Raw genomic sequence first — 6,644 nt, forward strand, 5'->3', positions numbered from 1 at the left:
CAGCTTGTGTTCCAAGAGTCCAAAGTATTGGCATGAAGCAAGCACTGCGCAAATTAAACCCCTTACCACAGCTGTGAGTAGGAGAGACCCTGCAAGAATAATAGAGACAGCAACACCCTGGTGACCTGACTCAGTGTACACACATGCACGGCGTACGCACAAGCGCACGTGCAGACACACACACACACACACACACACACACACACACACACACACACACACACACACACACACACACACACACACACACACACACACACAGTGCAAAAGCCAAAAGTGCAATAGACACACAATACAATGTAAGTATGATCTGACAGCAAGCAGGCTGGAGTGGAGGTTATCTTTACTTAGGAAAAGGAACCCCACCCTTCATCACTTTTACACAAAAAGTAAATTAAAATTCCTGTGTTGTTCATTCAATGCAGAGTATACAAATGGAACTAAATGGACCCGAAAGGGTCCATTTGTACACTGGCAAGAGTTGAATGAACACTGACTGCGCTAGACTGCAGGCTAAACGGTTCCTCGGCTGCGAGTGACATAGCATTGGATCAAGACTATCATAGATGTATTTTAGATATTTGCATATCTATGATACGAAAGTAAAAGTCAGACTCACTCGATACAATACATATATGATAGACAGTCTGTCTTGATCCAAGGCTAGGGTATATAGAATGTTGCCGAGTGTGCCGAGTGATTCAACAGTTAAAATGTCAATGATCAGCATTTCATTTTGCTGTGTAGCAATAGCAATACAAGGGCAACTGAACACATCGTTAAGGTTTCAATTGTGAATTTGTGACGCAGCAGTGGCTTAAGTGGTTTAAATAATAACTTGTAATACTTTGTCTGATCCCATGGTCAGTGTTGAGACTGAGAGCTGCCTGCTCCCATGGGGATGAACATCACATAACTACACCGCGAACTCTTGAGATATTATTGTTGTTATTAGATAATACCAATAAATAACTAGATGAACACGTCACAACTCACAAGGTTTCAACCTGGTAAGAGTGATCCAACAATGTGTTTAATACCTGATTCATGAGAGTAGTGGTGTGTGAGCTGCCAGTGCTTGCTCTCTGCGCTGCCTGAAGTTTGTCAAATATGCTACTTTAAATGTTTGACAGCCGTAAAATCCCGAGTCCACAGCTATACAACTCAAATGAATTACACGATTCACCAACCAGTCTACCACGGACGGTCGGACACACATAACTGGTACATAATAAACATAAACATACTGGTCAACACTAACAGTATATTCCTGGTCCAATAAATAACAGCACCTACCTAATCACAAACTAACTGGTACACTTTCTTCTTGCGACTTTCAACAACCGAGCTCTGCTCTGGGGCGTTATAAACAAAAAACCCAGCCGGGCCGTTTCTCCTCTAAAGTTAAAAGTTAGAAAACGGGTAACTTTTTACCTGTTAAGATGTTCTTCACTCCTCTGGAGAGTCGATATTCTATAGTATAAATAGAAATAAATGTTATTGTAGCTGTGAGAGTGTCTATTTTTCCCCCTGCTCAGCAGCACCGACACCGTCCATCGACTGACTGACTGGGGGAGGCGCGCCTGTATGACGTCACATCCCTCCCTCACACACACAAAAAGGAACTTTTTACTTTTAAACCCGGGTTATAGTTCCTCGTACGACTAACGACGGTGTCGCTCCTCAATCTAATAATACCAAAAAGTACCTATAATAAGATCAAAACATTTATGGAGAAATAAAGTTTGGTATTATGAGTGAAAAAGTTAAAGTTGTTGTAAGCCCTCCTTGTTACTGTATACTAAGTAAGGAATCATGCCTTATTTTATTTAGCATAGGCTATATGAAAATAAAAACCTGCTTCAAAAAATGTTTTCTTTCCCATATTCTTTTGCCAATGTATTGTCTTTTTTTGTTTTTACTGATACTATATCAATATCATATAATGCAGTTGATAACAAATGTGTCAAAACATTAGGCTACATACCTGATGCAGTACGCATAACCTTAGAGCTTCAGACCGTGTTGACTTTAGATTATATATATTTTTTAAAGTCAACAGTAAAGCCATGAATTTAAGAAGGGAACAAGACTGGACTGTATTGGTTTCTTAACCATGGATGTTTAAACAGTAATAGTTCAAGCATTACAAAATGTATAAAAGTGAGCAGGGGGAGAGAGAGAGAGAGAGAGAGAGAGAGAGAGAGAGAGAAATGGTAGAAATAGGGGGTTAAAACAAGTATATCAAATGTCTTTCCATATTTAGACAACCCCACCACAAATATAGCACCTCTTTCAAGCAATATACACACTTTCTGATGTTTGAAAATACACACAACTGGCATAGGCGGTTTTACAATGCACATATTTAGATATCGTACTGTATCTCCAAATGTCTGTGCTTATTTTATTACATGCGGAACAGAGTGAGAGGCTCCGGGAATACTTTATACATTACAAAAGGTTCCGTCATTCTTTACAGTGAATCAAAAGACAGTATTTTGGTAAGGAAAATAATTTGTGCAGTATAACAACACAGGATATGAAAAGAACAGAAGCATAGGCCTACTTCCATTTCTGTCACACTTTTCAGGAGAATATTTCTTAGTGAAAGGCAGCACCAATTTGGATATTTTACTGAAGAAATACAAGAATGAGAAGATAATCAATGAATTGTCATGCTGAGAGCCCTCATTACTGCACAGCAAAAATCTGACAATGCAGGATATAACCCTAACCCCTATAGTATACCGTCCTTACGTGTACACAACCACATGAAAGCAAGCCAGTCATACCATCTGTCTCCACCCATTTCTTCACATTAAGCACAATGAGCATACCTCACCTCATACACATAAGTTATTTCAGTACATTTGGTCTCTAGCAATGGCTTACTGTGCTGATTAGAAAGACTATTTTAATCAGTATCTCGCATAATACACACTCCATTCCCTCGTGAGTTTGAGCAGTCCTTAGCCCATTAAAACCGGGAAAGCATCTGTGTCATTTTAGATTTTATACGTTGGCTTCTATTAAAAAATATTTTTGAACAATGTCTGAAACATCTTGAAAGTGTGAGAACTACTGATTTAGAAGGCATTTGTAGACTCGAGAATGGGGCTGATATTTAATAAACATTGCCTTATAGAGAACATATTGTGAAACCTGGCCACCAAACATGGACCAACACTCTTGAAAGGTTTAATAGACACAGACTAGTCTTACTACATGTTATAACTAGCTCAATTCCCAAGTACAAAGTATGGAAAAACTACAGCTGACCACAACTGTGCCTGCCTGATAATCTTAAACACATAAAGACTAAACCACTAAACCAAGGGAGGCAGTTATTAGGGGGTGTCAAACCTTCAAGGTAACCTTCCTCATGGCAACATGGCTCCATGCCATTCCATAGGAGTATGGACTGGAGCCATGTTGCTGTGGTAACTATATGACAACACATCAATAGAGCGAGGTCATTTATCCTCTTGTGAAGAGCTGATCTTTGATTCCTCTCCAATCCTGACAGATTTTAGGCGGACTGTGTTGGCTTTAGGGCCCCTTATCACCCTACAGTGGTAAGAAGCAATTAAAGCATTCCCTGTGATATTCTATATAATTAACTTTAAAAGCTCATACATTGATGTATCATTTACGAAGTTACGAACACAATTTGCCCGTGTTCAGGGGAGGGGAGCTGGCCGGGGAGGGTGATATTTCTCACTGCCCGTACTCCTACGGGCTGGGGAGGCACTTGTCAGCAGGATGTGTTGGGCGTGAGGAGTAGGACGAAGGCTCTACGTCCTCCCGGTGGGGGCTCCTCACTGGCAGGAGAGTCAGTAGGATTCAACAGTACGGCCTCCCGGTGGGGGCTTCTCAATGGCAGGAGTCAGTCAGTAGCATTCAACACCACTCAGAAAGGTGTGTGCGGACAAATGAATTGGCAAAACAACTAAATTGGGGATAAAAAGGAAAAAAGAGGTGGGTTTTTAGGGCGATTTTAGAAGAGAGGGTGGGGCAGCTTTGATGTGTGTTGGAAGTGTGTTCCAGAGAGAGGGGGCAGCAACTGATAAAGACCCATCACCCCAATTTCAGCACTAAAGAATGTGCTATATTCTCAGCCTCTATCTTTTACGAATGACCATTCACTTTTTGAAAAGTTCCAGTCCAGTTTTCGAAATCATCAAAATACAGAAACTGCACTTGTAAAAGTTTTAAAGTAAGATGAATTGATACCGGTTGTTATGCTGTATCGGTATTGTAGGCACGACTGGGACTGTGCCACACTAGTTTAAGTCTTACCCGAGTGGCAGAACCTTCTCTGTATCAGTTGGTAATGTGTACTCTAGTCTAGGGAGTCTAGGCTATGCAAATATCACATTCATATCGCATTCCTCAAGGGTCCATTCTTGGCCCGTTACGGTTCGTTATCCACAGTACGCAATATGTTACAACTGCACTGGGTCACGTTAGCTATAGCCTCGGTATCCAGGCTTTTATTTTCGTTCGCATTTGGCTCAAGAATGAAAGCCTGGGGATACGCATTGGACAATTTAGCATAGGAAGCCCACTTCCTTGTATTTCGATAACCAATAAGTGTTACTCCAAATTTTGTGACGTCAGTGTTCTCTGCTGTTTTCTACCTGGGAGGGGAGGAGGGAGGCACCCGGTTTTCGACCGGCACCCGTCCCTCTAGACCAGAAATCATACAGGCTGGGCCAGGCTACATTATCTGCTGCAGCTCCAATATTCTTACATTTTTATGCTGACAATACACAAATCTATTTGACCTCGCCTCAGTTGCCTCACTGGTCTTGCAGCCATAGGGTCCTAGCTGTCCAGTAACTTCCTAATGGTGAACGACAACTCAAGTGATGGTGTTTGGACTCAAAACACACAGGGATTAGTAAGACTATAGTTTCCCATGGCTTGAGGAGGTGCGCCCACAAGGCCAGAAGCCGTGCATTTCTGGAGAGGATCGTGGACCTGCAGGAGAGTCCGGTGTCACAGTTGGACAGAATCAAATGGGTCCGAGAGCAGATATCAGATTCATCACTTGCTGACAGAGTGGAAGAATGGAGAGGATATACAAGCGCTGGCGTGGGTATGTAGGCCTGAACACCTATTGGCGTGAGAGAAAGAACAGGAGCAAGAGCCAACAATCAAACTTGTACTTGTTTTTGACAACATCAGTCAGACACTGACAGACGGCTACAATGGTGCTAAAATAACTGGTAGCCCTGAGGTTGAGCCTAATGTCAGTGTTGCTACCCTCTGACCCTCATTGTATCTGTATCATTATTATTAGTATTTTGCTGTATTTCCTTTTTCTGTATATGTCCTGTGTTTCTTACTGCTGTGCTGCCATTGACAACTGAGATCTATCTATTGTACATACATTTTTAGACTTCTTTAGAAATCTAACACAACCTGCAACATTGTTTCTTCTTGTATAAGTTGGCTGTTACAATTGAGTAAGAAACGTATTTAAGGACATATGGACCATTGTACAAGCACAGGACACAAATAGAGACAAGCATGATGATCGAAATAGTATAAAGGAACAAAGGCAGCTCTCACACGCGCTGCAGAGTGCAGATGATCTGGTAATGGCAGACTGTAATTTCTGTCAGAACGAAAGCTTTTCAGAGGAACTGACAACACTGTAGGAGAGTGGTCATGAGAAGAATAACAGTTTGAAATGTATTTTGAGAGTTGCGGGGCGACTGAACAAGACGGCAATGCCAGAAGTGAAACACCCTGCTACAATTCAGCAGGCCAGTCACAGTGGCAGAAATCAGAAATGGTGAACTGGACCTTTAATCCCCCTATAGAGCGCACCACGGTTGGGCGAGTTAAACACTATCTTTGACTTGCTCAAATAAATTATCTGGACGTTTTGGAAGCTTTCTTTCAACAACCATGTTATTCAGCTCATGGTCCAGCTTTTTCTGTCATATGATCAGCAAGATGCACAATATGCTAGACGCCATAGGAGACAAGTCCAACACGATCAAGTTCTGGAATCTGGACCAGATGGTATCAAGAAAGACCACTATGTAAATGCATCAGAAGAAATGTCATAAAAGGAAACAATTGTAGACTAAAATGTACCCTAGGTTCTAGCTAGTCCTTAAGCCATGACCATCAAGGTGCAATGTCAGTTTCTCAAAACCAAAACAGACAGATAAAGCTGGTGCCTTCCTTGGAGGCTATCAGAGCAAACGCTACTTATAGAAGAACCTTTACTAAATTAGATTTGTTTGTATTGTTTGTTGGAGCCAGTTGTTTGTTGTTAAGAATTCCATTTACATAAGTTAAACGGTGTAGTTGTGCCACCTATTGAACTCAATGAACTATGAACAGGGACTGGGTATAGGAGCACCTGAAGACATTGTGTGTTACCATTCCAATGAGGAACAGGTACAGTTAGCATGGAACTGATTGGAATGTCAATGTCACATACACACATATCTTTCGGTTATATATTATCACTAATACATTTGCATGGGATATAGATTTCTTATTGTCGTTTCTTTTCATAACTTTACTATGAAAAGTAATGCTGGTCCCGGTTGTTGTTGTTTTATGTGAATGACAATGGCCTAATTTAATTTATTTTTAAACTTTGGAACCGACTGCAT

General features: G+C 41.2%; 1 protein-coding gene across 5 annotated transcripts in view; it reads right to left on the minus strand.

Moving 5' to 3' along the window:
* The window catches only part of pacsin2 (protein kinase C and casein kinase substrate in neurons 2), a 42,943-nt gene extending 41,372 nt beyond the window's left edge, over positions 1-1,571 (minus strand). For 3 of the 5 annotated variants that reach the window (XM_079494689.1, XM_079494690.1, XM_079494686.1), the window contains exon 1: positions 1,435-1,571. The gene's annotated coding sequence lies outside the window, so the exon portion shown is untranslated. Of the gene's footprint in view, positions 1-66; positions 126-1,292; positions 1,318-1,434 lie in introns of those variants that run through there. The other 2 variants (XM_079494687.1, XM_079494688.1) reach the window with 2 other exon arrangements.
* Between the last annotated feature and the right edge of the window lie 5,073 nt (positions 1,572-6,644).

This window comes from Electrona antarctica, assembly GCF_951216825.1.
Source record: "Electrona antarctica genome assembly, chromosome: 23".
Classification (NCBI taxonomy): Eukaryota; Metazoa; Chordata; class Actinopteri; order Myctophiformes; family Myctophidae; genus Electrona; species Electrona antarctica.